The following is a 24,261-nucleotide window of genomic DNA, read 5'->3' as shown; positions in this document are numbered from 1 at the left end:
CCATGTGAAACCAAATCTCAGAGGAGCAGAGTTATCACATACTTACATGAGGAGGCTAATCTTCCCCTACACAAAATGCAGAGCGTAGATTTAGGAGCTGCAGTTTAAGATGTCTCTATACAAACACAGCTGTATCAAAAGGGTTAACAAACAAATTTTTAGAAACAAAGGGCTGGCAACATGTTTGGCGCACTTGTGCCTTCCAATGTGTTTACACTACATATAGTGCAGGGGTCTGCAACCCGGGGCTCTGGAGCCGCATGTGGCCCTTTTACACCTTTGCCGCAGCTCCGGGGCAGATACTAGTGAGGGGAGGAGGCGCATTGTGCGCCCCGACACTTCCCACTCTGGCGGGCACTGTACTGGCTGTGACATTGCATGGGGGCAGTGCGTGCGTTAGTCACGCACCATCCCGACGTCACCTTCCCGCCCGCCCGCAACATTGTAAGGGGCATGTACGCTGGTCACTGCACTGAAAGGGGGCATGTACGCTGGTCACTGTTTTGAAGGGGAGTGAAGAACACACACAAAAGGTAACTTGTTAATTTAACATTTATTTCTATGAGGAGGAGTAATTCTGAGGGGTCAAACAAAGAAATAATAAAAAAGTGACAAAAAAGTTATTTTTATAATGATGAGTTTTGCGGCTCCCAGTTTTTTTTCCTTCGGAAACGGGTCCAAGTAGCTCTTTTTGTCGTAAAGGTTGCCTACCCCTATTAACAATAGGGAATATTCTCTTGATCTGGTAGACAGTTTAGTAGGGCCGGTTTGCACAAATAAGTGATCTTTAATTTCTCCACAAAATTGTGCACCCACACGGAGAAGCTTTAATATGAACCCAACACTTATACACACACACAGCCACAACCATTTCTGAGATCACAGCTACACAGCTACTTAATTTGTTCCGGAGGTCCGTTCTTAACCTGAAACTGTTCTTAACCTGAAGCACCACTTTAGCTAATGGGGCCTCCTGCTGCCACTGCGCCGCCACTGCACAATTTCTGTTCTCATCCTGAAGCAAAGTTCTTAACCCAAGGTACTATTTCTGGGTTAGTGGAGTCTGTAAACCGAGGTGTTTGTAACCCGAGGTACCACTCTACTGGGGTCGGGGTTATGATTACTTTAAAATTACATAGGGATACCAAGGGGACATGCGCCAATTGCTGCATTATGATGTCACCAAGCCAAAGTATAGCATATTTCACAAATATCTGCAGTGCCAGAGAACAGATTAGTCTATAAGTGGGGAAATCACTATAAAGAAATTACTTATATTTGGCTATTTAGGCAGCCAATATAAAAAATGTAAAATTGCAATGCATGATTTTCAAGAGCCTGTCAAAACTGTGAAAGAGAAAATCAGAATGTGCAGGCTGTTATAGTAAGCTATGACTATAAAATTCTGAGATAAGCAGATCAATTGGGGGAGGGGAGGATACAGGGTTTTTTCTCTCTCTTCTGAATCAGCCCAGAAGAACAGATAACCTGTCACAACATTTTGTGTCATCACTCACATAAAGGTGCAATTTTGTACTGAAGTTCCGCTGGTTGAGGGGCTGCAGGATTTGGCAGAAGCCCCAGAATGCCAGATAAGCTGATGTCACGAAACATACACCAACAAAATACATTATATATGCTGGCAGAATGGCTGAAACGGGACATGGGCAGCCCAGGACAAGAGTACATTTACACCAAATCCAATGCACCTTCAATCTATGATCACACACAAGATTTATCCCACACCAAGTTCTATGCCAACTAGGAGGGAGACCCATCCTGTCACCAGCCGCAGTGGGGATGTTGTTCACACCTGTACCTCCGTGGTGTTGAAAACCTATCTGCTCCAGACAGGCTCTGGTACTTTACAGGCTGCATGAGTTGTACAACAGATGAAAGGGCCCTAATATAGCACTGGTTCCTCTGCTGTCTGTTGAGCCACTGTAGAAAGTGCTTGAGTGTTGGATAAGGGACTGTGAACCCTCACCTGGAGGAATACCTGGGCAGTAGCAGGGTCATTACTGATTGTGACACTGAGTGGGCTGGAATGGAGGCACTGTTGTCTTGTCTGTTGTATGCATGTTGATGTAGGTAACACGGGTGGCACTGTGATCTAAACCACTCAGCCTCCTGGGCTTGCTGATTGGAAGGTCAGTGGTTTGAATCCCTGCGACAGTGGTGAGCTCCCATTGCTCTGTCCCAGCTTCTACCAACCTAGCAGTTCAAAAGCACACCAGTGCAAGTAGATAAAGCAGTACTGCTGTGGCAGGAAGGTAAATGGTGTTTCTGTGCGCTCTGGCTTCCGTCTCGGTGTCCCGTTGCGCCAGAAGCTGTTTAGTCTTGCTGGCCACATGACCTGACCTGCCTGTGGATAAACGCCGGCTCCCTCGGTCTGCAAAGCGAGATGAGCGCCACATCCCATAGTTGCCTTTGACTGGACTTAACCATCCAGGGCTCCTTTATCTTTTACCTTTACTGATGTAGGGGTGCATCCTGGGGGGCACATTTCATGCCTTCATTGACTCCTTTCATGTGTGGGTTTGCATACTGGCATCAGTGATGGAACAATCCTCACTTCCAATGACATTTTAACAACAATTCCTTAAGGTATTGGCTTCCCCTTCCAGACTGGAAAAGGAGGGGATATGGCAGTCGTTATGCTAGCATAGATAACATTAGCTTATCTCCAGTTCCAGCATAATGCTAATATAGGATTTCTCTGTGACCTCTGTTTTGCAATTCCTCCACACATTGGTATGCTTTATGTTGGACCTTTCAGAGTGTCCAGCCATGGCTCTCAAACTCCCCATCACCACACAAACACACAGATCACTTGAAAATTGCTGTGGTCTTGGCAGACCACTTAATAAGCTTTGTTGTTCTACAAACCAAAGGACATACATAAATCACATTTTAATAACATTTCTTCCTTCAGCACTAACATCATTGTCAAAACTAGTGCCACATTATTAAAATCATTGGCCCTAAGCCAGCTGGAATTGAAAGCCCTTCTCCTAATAAAATTTTAGGGGAGAATTTGGAGACTGTACCAGTTTCATAATATAAAAACCACAAGACCTTTATCCTGTTTGATAATCTATCCCTGATCAAAACTGCCTCCTTCCTTAGAAAAAAAAGTATTGTTCCTTTTCATGGACCATCTGAACACAGGATTACTGTCTAAAAAACTCCAGTATACCCGAATGATTTAGATTATTGAATCCTTCAGTACAAAAGAACACTCTATATTGTAATGATACAGGTGTTTTCATTGAAAACTTTATGATGAAAGGGCTGCATCCATCAAATTAAAAAAACGGAAAGGGATAAAGAGCCTGGAGGGGAGAGAAATCACACACTTAGAGCAGGACTGTTATAGAGGACCATTATTAATCTGAAATTATTAAAGCTGTCAACCAGTTAACAAGGTTTAATCGAATAAATCGCCTGCTTTGAAACTTGTTCATACCAAAACCACAATACAGTATAGGTATTTTAGATATATTCAAGGAAGTCTTAAATGTATTAAATATAGAATTTAATAAATGAACTCTTCATTGAAACAACAGAAAGCTTTAGGTATTTGCTGCACAAATGCATATTTACTTGGAAGTAAACTAACGAAACCAATGAAACTAACTCCCAAGTGTGTTTAGGATTGGAGCCTTTGGTTATTTATTTATAAACTTTCTATCCTAACTATTTCTTTAAAGAAATGCAATATAGCTACAACACGATCCCCACTTACCTGGGAATAATCAACTAGATTTACTTCTGAGTAGACATGTACAGGCATGTAAAGGTAAAGGACCCCTGGACAGTTAAGTCCAGTCAAAGGTAACTATGGGGTACAGCGCTTCCTCAAGCCGAGGGAGCCGCCGTTTGTCCACAGACAGATTTCCAAGTCATGTGGCCAGCATGACTAAACCGCTACTGGAGCATGGAGTACTGTTATGTGGTGTTAATCAATTAACTATTTTTGCCTTACAAATCACATACAACCATTTAGAACAGAACATTAACAGTAAGTTACATTGTTATCTAAATACCATTTTTAAAATTATGAAACAAGTCACATTATTCAGCAATGAGCCGCTTGTTCAGCACCTGGCGAAACCAAAAGGATTTTTCACCAAGAGGATTTTGATATTCAGTGCCTGTATTAAATCTGCCTATCATCTGCAGGAACACAGTACGGGTGGCAACCATTTTAGGTGCGTCCAATTGATGCGCAACTGCTGACACGCAGGTCATTTGGACCCAGAAGAGGGTGGAATGGGGCAGGCTTATGCGTGTTCCTCCAACATGCACTTTGACCTGGAATGCAACCCCTGCAAGAAACGGGGAGTTGCCTGTAGGTCTCCTACAATAATCAGTAATGGTTAACTCCAAATAAATAAGCACCATGAGCAGCACTCTGTAACAACTGGATATTTTAGCACATAGTGAGCCCAACTACGAAGCAATCTTTCTCAGAATTCACAGACATATAAGGATAGATCCGAAAGTAAGTTAAATAAGTTCACAGAAGGAAAATTTCCTGTGCCCCCGTCCCCCACTTGAGCTCCTTGAAAAGCTTTTCTGAAGGTGCTATCAAAGGGCACGGAAGAGAGAAGACATACACCTGATTTCAGGCAGTTCAACAGACCCATTCCAGGAGGAGTCCTGAGACCCTCTGGAGAGGATTTTCAGGGGGCGACAGTGCAGAGCATTGGATAGGAAACTTTACTACTTCTGTGAACTTCCTTATTTTAGGAACCAAGGCCTGGGTATAAAATAAACAAGGACCAAATAGGCTTATTATATGCACGACCACGAAAACTAGAAACTTTTCATTTTGCATGCTGTGCTTCCCACATAGATCACCATTAGAAAGGCTTCCCACTAGGCAGTCATAATACGCAAAAGCCACTAACTACATCTCCGTCATGTGATATTACACTGTACGGCATATGATTATGCTTCCTTAGGCTGATGCCTACAAACATCAGCTTTCTGTACGACGCTGCAAGCAATGCCTTTAAAGCTAGTCTTGGGAGTTGATCTCTGCAGCCAACAACTTACTTCATTTCTGGGCAGGATAATGCCAGAGTGGCGGAGGGGAAAGAAATCTGTGTCCCACCAGGCTAAATACCTTGGCGGGCATGAACCCCCCTCCACTGTTCATGCAGCATAAAGTATTTTAACCCTAGCATGTTCAGGATTGGGAGGCTAACTCTACTTTATACCATATAAGACAGGGATAGGAATGATGCTTTGATATCCAATTGTTTTTCTTATTATTTATGAGTATTTATAACCTGCTCTTCCTTGACTATTTTAATCCCACAGCAGGGATCAATGAAATAAAGCAATAAAAAATTACAGAATCCATAAAAAGGTCCAATCAATAACAAATTATTGCACTGTTGTTCCTTCTGCTGTGAGCCACTTTGGGCACATTGACGCAGCAAACAGCATACTAATTAATTAAGAAACAACAAGAGGGACCTGAAATAAAAAGTTGCAGTGTGTAACCAACAGGAATATAGTTAGCATTTTGTGGCTACGAATCATGCTCAGTCCTCACTGGGCTGTTTGGGTCTTTTTTTCCTAAGGATACTTTGTGCTTCTGCAAACCTTAAGCTTCCGCCAAACCTGCTAATGCCTCCCATTTGCATATGGATCATGCTCTTTTTGGTTACACAAGGATTGACCTTTGTATGATGAGTTCTCTATTAATATATATGTGATAATATGTAAATAGATGTCACTAACTTCTATGAAAGGTAAAATGCTGTACACTAGAAACAAGGGCAGACGCTTACCTTCTAGTCCCAGCAATGACAGGGCAATCCTACAGAAAGTCCATATTTGTGCAGAATACGCAACATACACACTATCCCTGGCCCATGCTCCTTAGAACATACACGTTCTCCCACCTTTACAATAACTGCTAGCCATATACAAAAGGTTTGTTTTCCCATTTGGTCACAGCTGCAATGACAAAAATCACCTATAAAAGTCTAATGGAACAGACCGTCTTGTTTGGTACTCCCCTTTCTAGATTGCCTGTGAAACAGTGTTTAAAACGTAGTTTTTTTAAAAATAGATTAAAAAGTCATGCTCTATTGACTAGTAAATGGCTTATCCTATATAACCCAGAAAGAAGAGATTTATGCTGAATTAAACTCCATCTTAAACACACACACACACACACACACCCATCAAGAGTTCAGATTCCTCAGCTGACTTTAAAGTGATGCCCTCCAATTCGGAGTTGCCATGGCATCGACTGTACAAGACTCTAGTTAAAGACACAAAATGCCTCTTTTCCTAAAGGCAGTTATGGGAAGTTAGCAAGTTTGGAAAAGAACCAAGTATGCTTTGGCTCTGCAGTGGACCTAATTTATCATCATTTGGACATTCCAGTGGTTAGCTAAACCAAGAAAGCAGAACAACTGGCACTTTATAACGTCAAGCAAAGTAAAGCTCCATAGGCACTGCCAAAGTTATAGGCTTGCCCTACATACAATTTTCACAACTGGCCATTTGCTCTCCGATAACAGATTTAAACAAATATCATGACACCCAGTTCCCCACCACTGATACTCAAATCTCCGCAGTTAGGAAAGACTCGGCATAGTTATGTACATGGAAGGAAGAAATAATGTTATTTTTTAAAAATCACAATCAATTCTTCAGAGGAAGTTCTGAAGGATGTAAGATACCATATTTATTTCCTTTACAAGTTGGATATTATGCTAGGGTTTATTGTTTTAAAAAAATGCAAACAAAACATCTGGCTGACAGAAAACTGTGCAAACAATTGACGTTCACTGTCAAATCTGCTCCCAAGACTTTTCAAATGGACTTGTTGAGTAAAGCATTTTAGGAGTACTATAATGAGTACCTTCATAGCAACTGCAAGTTCCTTTGCTCCTAGCAATCAAAAGAACCCTACTATTAGAAAGAAATGTCAACTATCCTATTGGTATAACAGAAATACTTTTGCCAAGCAGCAAAGTTTTCTTCTCCCAAATATATTACTGAGCTGCTGCTTTGCCAGCTGTCACATGGCATAAAGAAATGGGAAGACAGCAGCAAAGGCCACTGAATTAGTCAGGGGTATTTCTCAAGCTTCAAGGCTATTTGAAAATTTGCATCAGTATCACAGAAGAATGGTTTATGCACCAAACTGTGTTGTTTAATGATCCACGACAGTTGGATCCATAAGACAGTTTGTACAGATTTTGCACTGTTGTCTAAAAGAAATTTAAATTTCTCAACATGGTTTTTTTGGGATATGTAAAGGTAAAAGTAAAGGGATCCCTGACCGTTAGGTCCAGTCGCAGACGACTATGGGGTTGCGGCGCTCATCTCGCTTTACTGGCCGAGGGAGCTGGATTACAGCTTCCGGGTCATGTGGCCAGCATGACTAAGCCGCTTCTGGCGAACCAGAGTAGCGCACGGAAACGCCGTTTACCTTCCCGCCGGAGCGGTACCTATTTATCTACTTGCACTTTGACGTGCTTTCAAACTGCTCGGTTGGCAGGAGCAGGACTGAGCAACAGGAGCTCACCCCATCGCAGGGATTCGAACCGCCGACCTTCTTGGCAAGCCCAAGAGAGTCTGGACCACAGAGCCACCTGCTTTTGGGATATGTATTCGGCCTAATATTAGCAAGTTTATGGTGGTAAGGAATATGTTGCCTGCCCTCCTGGTTACTATCTTAAGTTTTAGGATCAACCTTTGGGTATCAACAGATTTGGATGCAGCAGGTTGAAGAGCAAAACTAATTCCCCTCAAATAGCCTCAAAACTTGGGAAATCTAAGTAAATTGCAGTCCCCTTCTTCTGACCTTCATTAACTTCATAGTTTTAGATACACTTACTTCATATACAAATTAATATTAGGAAACACCCCTGGTGGCTATCTGCCTCTTAATTGGCATGTATACATAGACAAGTCAATGAATAGAGTCATAGTTACACACAAAACAGCCCTATTATGTATGATAGCACCATTAGTATCACTGGTGATACACAGCATTAGGCAGGGGAAAATTCCCTTACAAAGGTTAATACTACAGGTAACAAAGGTTAATACTACAGCTAGTCACAGGCTGCATTCAGACAGCACTTTGTTCCATTCTGCTGGCATTTTCTTACCTGGCAATCTTTGGGTTTTATTTGATATTACACATGGAAGCAAAAGACACTTCAACTTTATTCTCCTAGAATTCCAGAAGTTTAGCACTCATTCCCATGTTGTTCCCACAAAAAAAAGTTTGCAAACCCATTTTGACTGCGCTGTAAACTGCAGTCTCCTGTTAAGCTCTCACTAATGAATTCATGAGGTAGCCTTACACACAAACCATTTCCGCTCAACTCAGACCCTCATCTGAAAACTAGAGGCAGTACTAACCTACCCTTCAAGAGCTCATTTAAGGATTACTCAGGTAATAGATGGGAAATGTTTTAAAGGTTCAACTTGTGCAAACACAAATGCAAAGGATGATTATAACCTGTTACATGCTGCTCCTTGGCTACTAATGGTACGCAAGCACATTTGGCTGTGAAAAGTTTTCAAATGTGGTTCTTACTATGTTTCAAAGTGGTTGCTACTTGTGTGATGCTCCATCGTGAATATGTACACAGAAGAATTTAACAACACTAGTTTTGTGTTTGTGCAACAAAAAGCAAGAATGGCTGGGAAAGAAATCCTCTGCAAGATAAGGCTGCCTCTCCCTTTCCCTCTGGCAAAACAGAGAAAACAGGAAGCGATGTTCCATTTTTTAAAAAAAGATCAAAATGAGTTACGAAAAGTACAAATCAAGTCAGCACATAAAATAATGTTCTTCTTGTTTTATCCAATGGTACTTGAGATCTTTATACACCATACAAATAAGGGATGAAGCACTAGGCAAAGAAGGCTCATAGGGTCTGGAAGAGGCCTCAGAATTATCTTATTCAACCCAGCTGTGTGCCACAAGTACAGGGAAAGATTAAACAAGGTGGACAATCTACAGCAGAACTACACATTCAAATCATTCAAGGAAATGGGTTATTCACCACCACAGAAGAGCAAATTTTCTAGATCAGACCTGGAAGAAAAGAGAACCCACCAACCAGTTCTAAGCCTGTGAGGGTGACTAACTTTTAACAGCCCACACCTTTTTACAAAATGTCCCAAAAAGTCTACCTACCCTTTTCTGGGAATTTCTGTCACACCCAATCCTTCTAATTGTTAAGAAACAAATCAACCAAGGCAGTAACATGTCATCTGACTCTAACACCCTGTTTTTACCTCTCTCTTTCAATTACAAATGACATGCACTTGATGTAACCAATGCTAAATGGTTAATGTGTCACAAAATGAAGTTTCTGTCTCTCATATTTCCACGCCCACCAAGCCCTCATTTTTGCATCAGGTTTCTTTCATGCAAAAGTTATCCGGGACATTCTTTTTTAAATGCGCCCAGCTCCCCCCAATAATTTTTTCCCCATACAAAATTTTCAACTATTTCCATTCCTAAGCAGTACAATAACTTAATACTTCCCTTCTTTGGGCAACCTAGTATTAGCTCCCCAACTACAGCAAGCTTGTGTTCCTCCAAATGTATATTTTTTGAGGATAGATAACCCCATATTCTTTCTCCAGGTTAGATGGGCAGTCCAGAACCCAGCCACCCATAGGAGCCAATTCCTAGGGTCTAACGGGCCAGCCCCCCCCCAATTGATATGCATGGAGTGTGTACCGTGTCATGTGATTGATTATGTGGGGTGGGGCTTACCTCCCCCTCCCATATTTTATTCAAGTTGACACCCTGCAGCCACCAATGTTCGGCTCTGAAGCTTCTCTCACAGATTTTAAGACCCTGCCCCTTAACCCTGTCTTCTTCTTTTTGGGTTTTTTCTACACACAAACCATTGCAGTCTTGAGACTGCATGTTAACTAGTGAAAGGAAAGACACTCTGCACATGTTCAGACAATCTTTGCAAATTTCAGCACTGAATTAAGACTATTAAGAAGATATGCAAACTGGTTTTTCACTATAACAGGACATCCCTCCTGTGTCCAGGAATACACGCACCATGTGTGATCCACACACGTCTATTTTTCCACAGGGATACCTATAGCAAGAGGCCACACACGCGTCTGTCACTCCCGACTGTATCCCATTTTCCTACAGAGAACCGTCGCCCATGCCTGAACATCATCACCACGTGTGAGGTGACCCATCCTCAAACATTACATACTCCTCCCTTTACTTTCCGAACAAACACATTCCCAGACCCAGCGGCACTTTTTAGGGCTCTGGCCGCCCCAGACAACACCCTCCTCCATTGAAACCAGCCTTACCTTAGGCCTTCTGACAACATTCCCAATTCCCCCTCAGAGTGACCGCCAGTTTCACACGATACCCGGTGCGTGCCCTGTCCTCCCACCCAGGCACGACCCCGGGCTGCTCTTTCTTTGCTCGCGAGTGGCAGCCAGGCTCTCCCTTGCCCCTTCGCAGGCCCTTTCCCCCGCCGCCTATGCCAGCCCTCGGTGCCCACGACCGCCTTCGACGTGGCTCGGGGGCAGCCTTTCCCCCACCTCCTCTAGCACCAACACCTAGTGCCCCCCACCCGCCAGACCCTCACGCCGAGGGAGAAGCAGCTCGTGCAGCAGCAGAAAGCCGAGGCTCCTGCGCCAAACATGCCCATGCATATTCCCTAGGCAGAAACTTCCGTCTCGCACTTTTGTTTCCTCTTGCAGCGTCCTTTAAAAGACCAAAGCGGGGGAAACCCTCTGCAAAACCCAGGGCAGGCGCGTGTGGGGATGCGGCGGAGGGAGTGGGGGGGGGACTACGACCACCACCACCTATCTTCTTCCCCGGTGCGCTTACCGTTTCTCCGGGAGTCCAGCGCCTCCGAGGCGCTTCAGGGTCTCTCGGTGTGTGTCCCGAGCGGGACTCTTCCAGCAGCGCCAGCCAGGCAGGATGAGCTCATTGGAAGCAGGCGGGCAACAGTCCCCGCCTCCCGCATTTCTCGCCTCAGGCCGCCTTTCCCTCGGAGCAGCCAGCCAGGCTCGCGCGGGGGGAAGGGAGGGAGCTTCCCAGGTTGGTTGCAATGGATGCCTCGCAGTTTCGGCCCGTTTCCTCCCGCTCGCCCTCCACACACGCCGTCTGGTCTGGGCTGAGCGTCCTGCAAAGCGCGCGAGCCAAGCCGTGGACTGGGCGCGGCCAACTCACCGTGGCAACCTCCCCCCCTTCCTTTCCCTTTATTTTGTTGCTTCTCCTCTCGGTTCCTGCCCGCAGCTTCCAACAGCACCACCCCTCCTTCTCTCTCCCTCCGTTTCCCTCCACCCCCTCGAGTGGCCAAAGTTCCTGTTGCTTTGGAAAGAGGCAAAACCATCTGGGACCAATTAGCGGGAAGGGGGCTCAGCAGGACTGCAGGGCAGGCCAGGCTGGGGAGACCCGGCCTTTGGCATTCCCGCGATCGACAAATGCAAACCTGGAGTCAAAGGTGGGGGTGGCGAGGTAGGATGGAGTAAAGGGCATGGATCAGGCCGCCTCCGCGCGGAAGTGATCCGGTAAATATAGTTGCAAACGCCTGGCGGACAAGTGCTTAATCAATGTTGCCTTGCATGGCTGCTGCTTTTTTTTATGTTTGTCCCTCCTGCTTTCCGTGCTCACGAGAAAGCTGCTCTCATACGGGGCTTGTTGCAAAGGCGTCCTCTCTTGCATCTGTGCAGTATATTGTTACCTACCTGCCTTACTTGGGTTGCGTGTTGCAACCGGTAACGTGGCTTGCATGCTATATAAGCTGCTGCTGTTACGTGTTAAGAGTTCACTCCTTTCAGTCAGTCGCAGGGTTGTTTGTTGCCTTTTTTTTTTAACCTGGGGGGTTTACAGTATCACAGGACTATAATCGTTGGGATTTAAAAGCAAAGGGGATTTTAAAAGGTTTTATTGATATATAATACAAAAATAAAATCTTTATTTGGTGAAAGAGGAATCTTCAAACGTTGTCATAACATTAAGCTCTTATTATTTTTGTCTGTGTTAAGTGATTGATGGCTGTTGGGTTTCTTGTCCTCAGGCTGCTGAGCTAGGGAGTACTGCTTGGGAGTATGTAAGTATTCTTCAACTCTCTGAAGAATATACTGTATTTTGAGTAAACCTGCACAGATTGTGCTGTTATTACACTTTTTTTAGAGAAGGCACTTGTTGAAATATTTTTGAATGCAACCTTGCAAGTGAACAGTATTTTTGACACATTCCCCCACCCTTTTAATTCTGTGTCGAAGCAACCATACAGTTGTTCCTTACTAAGCCATACGCAGAGCATAAACTATTGATCTCAGTAGGTCTGTAAAGGTAAAGGTACCCCTGCCCGTACGGGCCAGTCTTGACAGACTCTGAGATTGTGCGCCCATCTCACTTAAGAGGCCAGGGGCCAGCGCTTCCGGGTCACGTGGCCAGCGTGACATCGCTGCTCTGGTGAGCCAGAGCCGCACACGGAAACGCCGTTTACCTTCCCGCTGGTAAGCGGTCCCTATTTATCTACTTGCACCCAGAGGTGCTTTCGAACTGCTAGGTTGGCAGGCGCTGGGACCGAGCAGCGGGAGTGCACCCCGCCGCAGGGATTCGAACCGCTGACCTTTCGATCGGCAAGTCCTAGGCGCTGAGGCTTTAACCCACAGCGCCACCTGCGTCCCCCAGTAGGTCTGACTAAGGCTGAAATCCTAACCCAATTTACCTGGGAGTAAGCCCCACTGAATTCCATAGAACTTACTTCTGAGTAGAATGTTAGGATTGTGTGGTTTGTTTGATACGACCTATACATCTTATCATTTGTACAATTGGAGGTGCTGTAACTTACACACATTTTCTGATGAATGGAATGCTCATCACTTATAACACCAATGGGAACAATACTAGTGCCTTGGTATTTGTTGAAGGTTTTAAATTCTCTTCCGGGATACAAGGTCACACACATCGGAAATAGCCGATTGCATCTTTAAAGTGAAGCCATTATCCAAAATGCCAATAAAAATTATAGCACAGAAACGTATCCCTCCTCCATTCAGTTACTTCCTCCCCTCAGTCCCCAATAATTTTTATTACAATTTTGAATGCAAGTCTAACAGCACAGTTCTGTCCATGTTTATTTGGCTGTAAGGCCCCCTTGGGATTAATAAGGCTCACTCCAAAAGGAAGTGTGCCTAGGATTGCAGCATGAATCTCTTAGACCAGGGGTCTGCAACCTTTAAGACAAAAAGAGCCACTTGGACCCGTTTCGGAAGAAAAAAAAACTGGGAGCCGCAAAACTCGTCATTATAAAAATAACTTTTTTGTCACTTTTTTATTATTTCTTTGTTTGACCCCTCAGATTTACTCCTCCTCATAGAAATAAACGTTAAATTAACAAGTTACCTTTTGTGTGTGTGTGTGTGTGTTCTTCACTCCCCTTCAAAACAGTGACCAGCGTACATGCCCCCTTTCAATGCAGTGACCAGCGTACATGCCCCTTACAATGTAGCGGGCGGGCGGGAAGGTGACGTCGGGACGGTGCGTGACTAACGCACACACCGCCCCCATGCGACGTCACAGCCAGTACAGCGCCTGCCACAGTGGGGAGTGTCGGAGCGCACAATGCGGCTCCTCCCCTCGCTAGTATCCGCCCCGGAGCCGCGGCAAAGGTGTAAAAGAGCCACATGCGGCTCCGGAGCCGCGGGTTGCTGACCCCTGTCTTAGACATACAGTTCTGAATTCTTACGCCTTTTGAGCAGTACAAACTAAATGATTTGTTCATTTTAAAATTCTATTGTCACAATTTGCCAGATATTTAATGCAAGTTTCTGGGCTTGGTCACTTTGCCACACCTGATAAGACCCAAACTCCTTGCAGTAGGAACAGCATCAGCTTTCTACCATCAGCAATGACTCACGCCTTGCTGCAGGCACTTCATTTTCTAAGTATTTTTACCCAGGGAATCTTTGCCTCCCCACAAAACCTATGTGCTGCTGTTGGAGAGACCCTTAACATGTGGTTCCAATGTTGTTATATTGTATGGGTAGGCAAACTAAGGCCCGGGGGCCGGATCCAACCCAATTGCCTTCTAAATCCAGCCTGCAGACGGTCCGGGAATCAGTGTGTTTTTACATGAGTAGAATGTGTCCTTTTATTTAAAATGTCTCTCTGGGTTTCTGTAGGGCCTGCCTGGTGTTTTTACACGAGTGGAATGTGTGTTTTTATTTAAAATGCTTCTCTGGGTTATTTGTGGGGCATAGGAATTCGTTCATTATTATTTTTTTCCAAATATATTCCGGCCCCCCACAAGGTCTGAGGGACAGTGGACCAGCCCCTGCTGAAAAAGTTTGCTGACCCCTGTTATATTGTTATTTTAATTGATTGTAAACTACTTTGGCACACTTTGGAGTAAAAGGCAGTATTGCAAACAGTTTTGCTAATAAAATAAATAAGTGTTATTAAAAGCAGTTTGAACTCAGAATTCCAAGAGTATCAAATAAGTTTCCGCTTACAAGATAATTTACCTTGGAAAGAGAACCCATGCTAACTTCTGATATGCTTACATATTCCTAGGGTTACTTGGGTTGAAGTGAATTGGAAGAAGGCAAGATCAGAAGCTCCTGACTCATCTCCCTTTCATCCTGTGCTAATAGACCATGATGTAAACAAAAGAAGAACTGTTATCTCAGGGTGGGAGAGTTTACATGTCTGTAGACCAGTGAGGACCAAAGAGACTGAAATACTTGGGAATTTCTTGTTCCTGTAATCAGGGAGTGGTAATCTCAGGGTAACCCTGAGATAGCAGCTTGTTTCATGTGAAAGGGTGTTTGGCAGAGTTTGGATTAATCTATCAAGAACACCATCCACAGGAGAATAATTCATTTCTCTGTTGTCTGAGTGATCAAGACAGTGTCTGGGTTTCCTTGCATTTTTACTGCACAGACTTTTGTCTCTGACACCTGAGGCTTGTTAACAACAGTGTTTCAAACCCAGCAGACAGATCAGGAAAGATCCTGTAGGTAGGTACCTCTCAGTAATGAAAGAGTCTTCATAAGGTGTCTAAACAAATGAGACCCGGGGGTATTGTCAGTATACAAGACTTCAATTACATTCAGATCCACGGGAAAGCAAGGAGTCTGGATATTTTTCACTATAAATGAATTCTGCCTTCTATAGTACTTCAGCACTTTCAATGACATCAAGTGGAGAGGGGGGGTGTTTACTGTCTTCAGCCTCTTCCCCTTGGGAAGAGCCAGATCCACAGCTGTTCTTTCACTTAGGATTTTCCCCTCCTCTCCCTCTTCCACTGATTTATTCAGATAATTTGTCTGAGCCAGAAGGCTTTCTGAGCTTTCTTTAATGGGAGTCATGTCTGCTTCCAGATTCTCAAATTTCCCTTGCAAAGATTGAAAGTTTTGAGAGATCTGTTCAAGTTATCAACAGACACAGCTTAAGCTAGGAATGACAGCAGCAAAAGGCAGCTCCAGCTTTGGGAAGTTAGAAATCTCCCCCCTCCCCTCCCCTGGCAAGATCTTTGTTCCTGGCCATTTATTTTCACTAGTTTCTACTATGGTTTCTGGTTACACAACTATAGCTGCTCTTTTAACAGGCCCTTGTTAGTACTATTTCAATTAGAACTAGCCATTCGAATGAACTCCTCTTCTTGTGCTGAACAGTCTGAAAATATCCCCCTTTCTCCAGTAGAGAAGGAGTGGTCACTTTAATTGATTGCAACTAATAGCAAATTACTGTCCATTTTGGTCCAGCATAAGCAATTGCTCCTATAGCTGCTGTTTTTTTTAAGGGTATAATTAGTAGAGATCATAGGGACGTGGGTGGCGCTGTGGGTTAAACTACAGAGCCTAGGACTTGCCGATCAGAAGGTCAGCAGTTCGAATCCCTGCAAGGGGGTGAGACCCCGTTGCTCAGTCCCTGCTCCTGCCAACCTAGCAGTTCAAAAGGACGTCAAAGTGCAAGTAGATAAATAGGTACCGCTCCGGCGGGAAGGTAAACGGTGTTTCTGTGCGCTGCTCTGGTTCGCCAGAAGCGGCTTAGTCATGCTGGCCACATGACCCGGAAGCTATATGCCGGCTCCCTCGGCCAATAAAGCGAGATGAGCGCTGCAACCCCAGAGTCGGCCATGACTGGACCTAATGGTCAGGGGTCCTTTTACCTTTACCTAAGTAGAGATCATAGCCTGGGGCTTTCATTAGATACTGTTGCTTCTTGGAGCGTGTTGGCATAGATGCTCGCCATACTCCTTGATTTGCTTCTCTGGTATACAACTGAAAAAATGGGAAAGAGTAGTGAAGAGAAACTTTGAGAAGGCAAAACATTGCTGGTTCCCTGCCGCTGCTGCTACACAATCTCTTTTTATCCATATTGAGGCTGTGATTTTGCACTATGGTTTTGTGGACCACTTGTAGGGATTGATATATGGAATGAGACCCGAAGAAAGACAAGTCTTGAAGAATCACGCTTTTTTACTCTTGAGACATACTTGAAATGGAGCCCAAATCTCCACTATGTTTTCACCAGCAGGGCCAACCCTGGACACCCTTAAATCTTTAGCAGATAGATCCATGTGACAAATTGCTACGAATTGTGGCAGAACATACCACAGCTGTCAGATCATTGTAAGCACTACATTTTTCCTACACAAATAGGGAAAAAGCCAAGCTCTCACAAACATTTCCATGGATGTGGAAAACACACAAGCATATATTTTGCTACAGCATGCATTTGGAACAACCAGGGTCCTCTGTACCACCATCAAATCTGTAGTTTCCATCTCTGGTAGGCCAGTGAATCTTACTGCTGGTCTCTGAATCAGAGTTCAGGAAGGGAAAGAGCAGAAACGCCACCATGCCATGACTCTTGGAGCCACTTTGCACTGGCAAGGCCTGTAGCCCAGCTTCTGCTACCTTCCTTGGTCCTGGTAATCCACGAAGCAACTGAGTGAATAGTTCCGCAGCAGGAGCGGGAGGAGGAATTGCTGAGTAGCGACATGGATCGCAGGTCTTTGGTTCGCTAGGTAATTCCAGCTGTCATATTTAATCTCTTCTGGGGCCTCCAGCTGCCCTAAGCCAAACAGTGACAGGGAGAGAGCACTTTACGGCTTGGTGAGTAAGCAGGCAGTGAGGATATATATTCGCTCCATGTCAGAATTCCACAAAGTGGCGGAAAGACATTAGCTGCACTTGGAATCTCCTGGCCTCCACTCCTGAAGCTTTGGTTGGATTTAACTTCAGGCATCAGCTGTCTTGGATCAGCTCAGCCCTGCATTTAGCAAATAGCTTTTCATGAAGAAAATATGTGAAGAAGTGGTCTTGGTCTTGCTGCAAAAAGAAACCCCCACAGAAACTTAGCTGCTTGATTTTTGACTGTCATATTAATGGTAGAAACGAGCAGTTTTCCTTAGAGAAGGAGCTGCTTCAGATATACGCAGTTCTTGTCATATGATCTTCCTCCCAAGTAGTAGCAAGAGTACATTTTAAACCACTTCCACACACACTCACACAAAATGCTAGGGAGTTTATTTTTCACTTAATTTTTCCTTCTGCCTTTTTTTTTTTAAAAAAACCCTAAGGTTTCTATTTTTTAGCTACACGTACCTCCCTATTTTCAGCAGGTATAGGAACACAGGAAGTTGCCTTATTCTGAATCAGACCCCTTGGTCCATTCAGCACAGTATTGTTTATACAGTACTAAAAGGTAAAGGTACCCCGGCCCGTACACGGAAACGCCTTTTACCTTCCCGCTATAAAGCGGTACCTATTTATCTACTTGCACTTAAGGGTGCTTTCAAACTGCTAGGTGGGCAGGAGCTGGGACCGAAAGACGGGAGCTCACCCCGCTGCGGGGATTCGAACCGCCGACCATGCGATCGGCAAGTCCTAGGCACTGAGATTTTACCCACAGTGCCACCCGCGTCCCTAGTACCTAGACAGTACTAGTCTCCGCCAAACAGGTGCCCTCTTGATGTTTTGATGTACAGCGGTACCTCGGGTTACATACGCTTCAGGTTACAGACTCCGCTAACCCAGCAATAGTACCTCAGGTTAATAACTTTGCTTCAGCATGAGAACAGAAATCATGTGGTGGCAGCAGCGGGAGGCCCCATTAGCTAAAGTGGTGCTTCAGATTAAGAACAGTTTCAGGTTAAGAACTGACCTCCGGAATGAATTACGTACGTAACCAGAGGTACCACTGTAGTCCAAAGGAACTTAAGGGCAGTGGCTCTGAAGCGTTTCAGGCAGGGGTCTCTCCCCCTACCTGGAGACAGGGCCTCTTGCTGCCACTGAGAGCTGCAGGCCTTCCACAAACATGCATACAGAGAGAGGGTTTGTGCATCAGCCAAGTGAAGCTTCTGCTTTTCTTCGTCATTACCACTGTCGTGTCATTTTTAGTTGAGAGACGTCCTCTCTGCACTGTGCTGGAGTCAATAGCCAGTTCCTTCTCTCTCCTCCCTCAGGCACTGCTTCTAATCTCCAGTCTCCATTTTGCAACATTTAACCAGGAATGGTTTCCATGGTTTGATTCTCCACTGCCCTGGCCCAAAACTGAGGCAATCAACAGCCCCCTGTAGCTCTGGCCTTTTCTTAAAGGCTCAGATGACTAGCGATGACCAGGCAAGAGCACCTTGCACATGCCTTAACTAGCATTTGTTGGCATGGCAGCAATGAATGGTGGCTTGCCCATTCTCTCGGGTTAGCTCCAGGAGATCCCTGGAGATAGGTTATTTCCGGGAGAATCTGGGGCAAACCTGGATGGTTGGCAACCCTGGTGGGTCAATAATGATTTGGTTTAGCAAAGGGGGAGAACCGTGGTATAAATATGGCCATGCATCTTTTGCAGCGCACTGTTTGTCTCATGGCCATTATGCTATGCCTGTTTAAATTGTTTGGTGTTCAAATATGAACAGATCCTACTCATTGGCTTTTGATGCTCCTAAAAGTTACACTTTGGTAAGACTCATGAGATGAGTGCCAAAACCTGCAGTCTTAAAAGACCAAAACCTGCAGTCTTAAAGAAGCATCTGCAGTTCTTTCTTGTCTGCAGTTCCTGCTTCCCAGTGTGGGTTCAGTAAAGCCAAATGACTTTAATTAGCAGGAAATTTCAATCTTTCCTTCCAGAAAGCCCACAGATGTAAATAATAATGCCGATAATCCTTGATGTTTCTGCCAAGTTACAAGAAATGGAAATGCTGATCTTATGGAAAACTGTCCTTACAGTAAACAACTTTGTTAAAGGGGGCAATTCTGCCTAGGGAAAATTGGCTGAGTTGCTCATCTTCTTTTTACTGCTAATTTGCAATTAGCTGCTGTTGTGGCCTAGACCCATGTGGCTGTGGTATGTCTTCACATTTCTGGAGAAGTCTGCAGAAAATAATCATATATATATATATATATATATGTAGGTTTTGGTGTCCTCGGGTGTCTTCCCGTGTAAAAGTTGGGGTGTCTAGGCGACCTCGTCGAAACGTCGCCTAGACACCCCAACTTTTACACGGGAAGACACCCGAGGACACCAAAACCTGCATTCCTGTACCCGTGAAAATCTACGAAAGCATATATATATATATATATATATATATATATATATATATATATATATATAAACTCTAATCCTGCTCAGATGAATTTTCAATATCCTGACCTAGGAATTATGTGTGGGAAGTTGAAAGTGGTGCTACTAAATTCCCAACTTTAGAACAAAGAAGGCTCACAAGATCTTTCTTTACTGTCCAACTTGGGATAATTGAGAAAGAGGGACATTTGAGACTTATGAACAGAAATAAATGTTAAGTGAACAGGAATGAGTTAGTACACTAAATTTTAAAATATCCTCCATTTAATTTCTGAAGTGCCCAGCAATAAGAGCAAATTGCACCATGTAAGAAATCATTTGTCTCCAGCACCAGAAACCCACAACAGGGTAGAATTTTTTAAAAGGTGTGTTTGTGGGGGAGACAAATTTATTGTACATAGAACACAGGGAGGACAAACTGGTGGTTTGCTTATTTCCTCCAACTAGGCTACGCTTTGATGAATGAAATCTTACTCCTAGATAATTAAGTAGGCTCTGGTCCGTGGAAGCTTATGCCACAATAAATCTACTGAGCTTTTATGGTGCCACAAGGCTCTCGTTGTTTTTCTAGCAAGAGCGTAAGTGCTTGCCTCCAAGGGATCATGCTCTTAAAGGGGGCAGGGCCACAGCTCAGTGACAGAGCCCATGCTTCGAATGGGCCCAGGGTTCAGTCACTGGCATCTGCAGTTAAAAGGGGCCTGTAGCAGGTGGTAATGGGAGCACCCTCTGCCTGAAACCCTGACGAGCTGTGGTAGACAGAGTAGACAGCCTGATGTGGTTTAAGGCAGCTTCCTATGTTCCTGAACATAATAATTACACTACAAAGGATTGTTGGTGGTGCCCCAGCAAAGATGGTTGTGATCAAAGCTCCATTCTTCTCTACACCTACCCTAGGCCTCTCCAGTCTGTTTTACAACCTCCTGGTTGCCCAAGGACAAGAGACATGCACTCACATCACAGACAGAAGCAGGCCAGACTAATAGTTGAATCTTACTTCCAACACTGGTGACGGAGTGGTATCCTCCACTGCATCTGAAAGCAACAGGCCAAGCCAAATGGCACAGAGATCTGTCCTCCAAAACCCCACCTCTGCTCCCTGCCCCTAGCATTTGCTTCCTAAAACAGGCTTTGCCTAATGTTTGGTAAAAGGGGGAAAGATTTATACGATCTGAGGTGAAACCAGAGTACCCTCTCCCAACTCCAACAAGCACCTTCTTCGCAAGATTGCTTTCTAAGAAAAAGTGTTAGGGAAAAAACAGGCTTTTCCAGCAGTATTCTTCAGTGTAACTCAAATTGTGGTGGACTATCACAGATTAAAGGGACGCGGGCGGTTCTATGGTCTAAACCACAGAGCCTAGGGCTTGCCAATCAGAAGGTCAGCGGTTCGAATCCCCGCGAAGGGGTGAGCTCTCGTTGCTCGGTCCCAGCTCCTGCCAACCTAGCAGTTCGAAAGCATGTCAAAGTGCAAGTAGATAAATAAGTACCACTCCAGTGGGAAGGTAAATGGCGTTTCCGTGCACTGCTCTGGTTCGCCAGAAGCGGCTTAGTCATGCTGGCCACATGACCCGGAAGCTGTACGCCGGCTCCCTCGGCCAATAAAGCGAGATGAGCGCCGCAAGCCCAGAGTCCGCGACTGGACCTAATGGTCAGGGGTCCCTTTACCCTTTATCACAGATTAAATCCAGCTTCATGCTCACTCTCATTTCTGCAACTGCCTGGCTGTAGGTAGCAGGTCATATGCTTGCTGTTCAACATTAGGGCACTGCTCCTTTTAATCAGGAGAAGGGAACCAGTGGATCTCAAGATGCTGTGGATTCCTGTTCCCACCAATCTTGAAAATTGGCCATCCTGGGTGCTGGAGTCCAACAAATTGTGGTGTTCCAAGGGTTCCTTCTGCTTTTAATATTTTCAGACACAGTTTAAATCACACTGCACTACTATGTGAATCAGTCTGGCTGTTCTTAGCTGCTTTTTTAAATTTATGCATAGCAGTACCTGCTGATATTTCCAAAGTCAGACGAATGAGCAATACGGATTCCCGGTACTGGCACTCATACTTCTGAGACCTCTAGCCCCTCTCTCTTTCCTTCTTCCTCTGGCGCTAGGAAGGTTCTGGCCTCTGGCACAGTTGCAACATTCTACCTAGCAGAGAAATCTTTAACAGCAGAGCATGAGAAAGATTTTCAGTACTTTCAGGTTTTTGCAGAACTGTGGTGCTAAAGTGAGGAGGAGCTGCAATAAGCAAAGCTGACTGTTTTGTGCAGTGGCGGACTTTCAAACCCTTGCCAGCTAGAATTATGAGCACTGATGGCTTCACAGAGCTCTCTTGATGATAAGAAGACTTTGGAGGCTGAAACTGCAAACCCCAAACACAGCCTGCATTACAAGAGCAGCACAATAATATTCTTGTACTCATAGTCAGAGATTGTGCAATGGTCTGCTGGGGGGGAATGGCTAATTTATCTGGAATCCTTTGATGAAATCTTCAGACGGTTGCACGAGTACTTCCTGAAACAATTTAAGTCTAAGGACTATCCTTGGATCCCTCCATCGCTTTCCTTCCTTCTCTTGGTATTTGTTTTCTTTTCTTTTCCCCTGCCCCCAACTCAATGAATTCAGATCCTTGCATTTGAGAGAGAACAGCTTCTTTACTGGTGTGCAATCAGTTCACAATAAAACAAAAAACTATAAGTATATGCACAATTATAAGTAAACACCACAGACATATCTCCCTTACCCTGAAAACCTTATCCCTCTGCCATTAACTTTGACGTGCTCCGGTTGGGTAGCATTGCACCTCCGATCTGATAAGGCAAGGATTAACTGTGCCAAAACTGGACTCTGCTACTTAATAATTACCCAAGGTGTGTAGTTTCAGAGCATGTGAAAGGCAACCATTTCAGAAGCCAGGCTCAGACATACAGCAAATCCATAAAGCTGAGAGGAGAATGAATAGGGAATCACAATTCATCCTTTCAAAAACACATCGAAGTAATTTACGTCCAACCACTTTTTAAAAGGGGAAGCAGTTTTTCATCTTTGTCCAAACATTAACCTGATGTACTAATTGCTATGAGAGATTGTGACAGCTAATAGTCATAGGCACCAAAGATTATTCAAATACGTGCTTAATGGGCCTATAGTCTACTAGTCAGGATAGGCATCACATTAATACTCACTCAAAATATCACACCATTATCTTTCTTTTCTTTTTTAACCAGGTAGTACAGAATATCAGTCTATATATTCTCCAGTTTATGGGATATTTCAAGTGATGCATCTGATCATAGCCACTGACACAGAAGGCAGTTTCTGAACTAGGAAAATAGTAGCCTGTAAATGCTTATGCTTGGGAAATAGTATGGTATCAAAGACCCTGACACAATAAGACACAGAAACAAAAGTTCATAACGTTGGCTATTTCAATATTTTCCAAAATCCTCATACAACACATTTCAAGGAAGCACTTACCATTTTACTTCATTAGACTGTTGCGGGGGGCAGGGACTGTGACCCTCCTCCTGTTGCTAGAGGCCATCTCCCATCAGCACCAACCAGTATGGTCGATATCAGGAATGATGGGAGTTGTAGTCCAGAAATATCTGGAGGGCCACAGCAGGTTTCCCAACCCTGATCTAGGGTGGATGGAATGCAGGAAACACCTTCCATACCAAGTGTGTAGTAGAGAGTTTGTTGTTTACTATGCAGGGTTGAGAAAACATTGATATTCACTATTTACAGATACGTTATGGGCATTGTAGCTGGTCACCTTAGTTATGATGGCTTGGAAAATGTTAAGATATAAGATAAGGTCCTATCATTCCTAAAGTAGATGAATAGTGCACACACTGCTCTGGTTCGCCAGAAACAGCTTAGTCCTGCTGGCCACATGACCCGGAAGCTGTACGCCGGCTCCCTCAGCCAATAAAGCGAGATGAGCGAGCAACCCCAGAGTCGGTCACGACTAGACCTAATGGCCAGAGGTCCCTTTACCTTTTTAAAAGAGGGAGAAGCAACTCATGCATGGTCACAAGGCTCTTCTACTTTGTATGTGCATCACCTAACTCTGTCAATAAAAAAGAAATCAGAACATTGTTTGGTAAAACTGTAAATAGTGAATCCCACAGAAAAGCAGTAAGGCAGATTGATTTAACTCGAGCAACGTAGAACAAAAGGACAACACACTCACTAGATGGGACAAAATTGGACATATTTGAAGAGCTGGATTCTTGATTTAGAGTAGGATAAGAATATTTTCCTGTACGTGATTTATGAGGGTTTTTTCTGTTTTTGTGGCCTGCTGCTTGAGGAAAATTGCTATCTGCTTTTGATTATTTCAGGCTGCTGGCTGTCAGAGTTAATTTATTTGTCAATCAGTTCTGATGCTGCTGGGTGGTTACTGTGAAACTAATTATTGTCAGGAAGCTCATGGGATTCCACAAAGACACGTTTTTTCAATGTCACTTCAAAAAAAAGCAGAAGCAGCATATAGACAAGATTGAACCTGGCCACACACAGCATGGAAGGGAAAATAAGCCATGCATTCTTGATTGCTCTCTTATTAATTATTTGGATTTTCTTAGAGGATGTCATATGAAGTGAGTGTGTGTGTGTGTGTGTGTGTGTGTGTGCGCATGCATGCGTGCACATGTGTGTTGAGGGAGGGAATC

At 44.3% G+C, this 24,261-nt stretch overlaps 1 protein-coding gene and 1 long non-coding RNA gene across 3 annotated transcripts in view; one reads left to right on the top strand and one right to left on the bottom strand.

Annotated features, from left to right (window-relative positions):
• The window catches only part of TANC1 (tetratricopeptide repeat, ankyrin repeat and coiled-coil containing 1), a 129,044-nt gene extending 117,332 nt beyond the window's left edge, over positions 1-11,712 (bottom strand). Inside the window, exon 1 of one of the 2 annotated variants that reach the window (XM_083703616.1) lies at positions 10,874-11,712. The gene's annotated coding sequence lies outside the window, so the exon portion shown is untranslated. The remainder of the gene's footprint in view (positions 1-10,873) is intronic. The other variant, XM_083703617.1, reaches the window with a different exon arrangement.
• LOC310834013 overlaps positions 1-24,261 on the top strand; it is a 224,134-nt gene that overhangs the window by 79,416 nt on the left and 120,457 nt on the right. The window lies entirely within an intron of this gene.

The sequence above is a fragment of the Podarcis gaigeae genome (genome assembly GCF_964106915.1).
Source record: "Podarcis gaigeae genome assembly, chromosome: 1".
NCBI lineage: Eukaryota > Metazoa > Chordata > Lepidosauria > Squamata > Lacertidae > Podarcis > Podarcis gaigeae.
The sequence above is the reverse complement of the archived record's forward strand: the minus strand, read 5'-3'. Positions and strand labels throughout refer to the sequence as shown.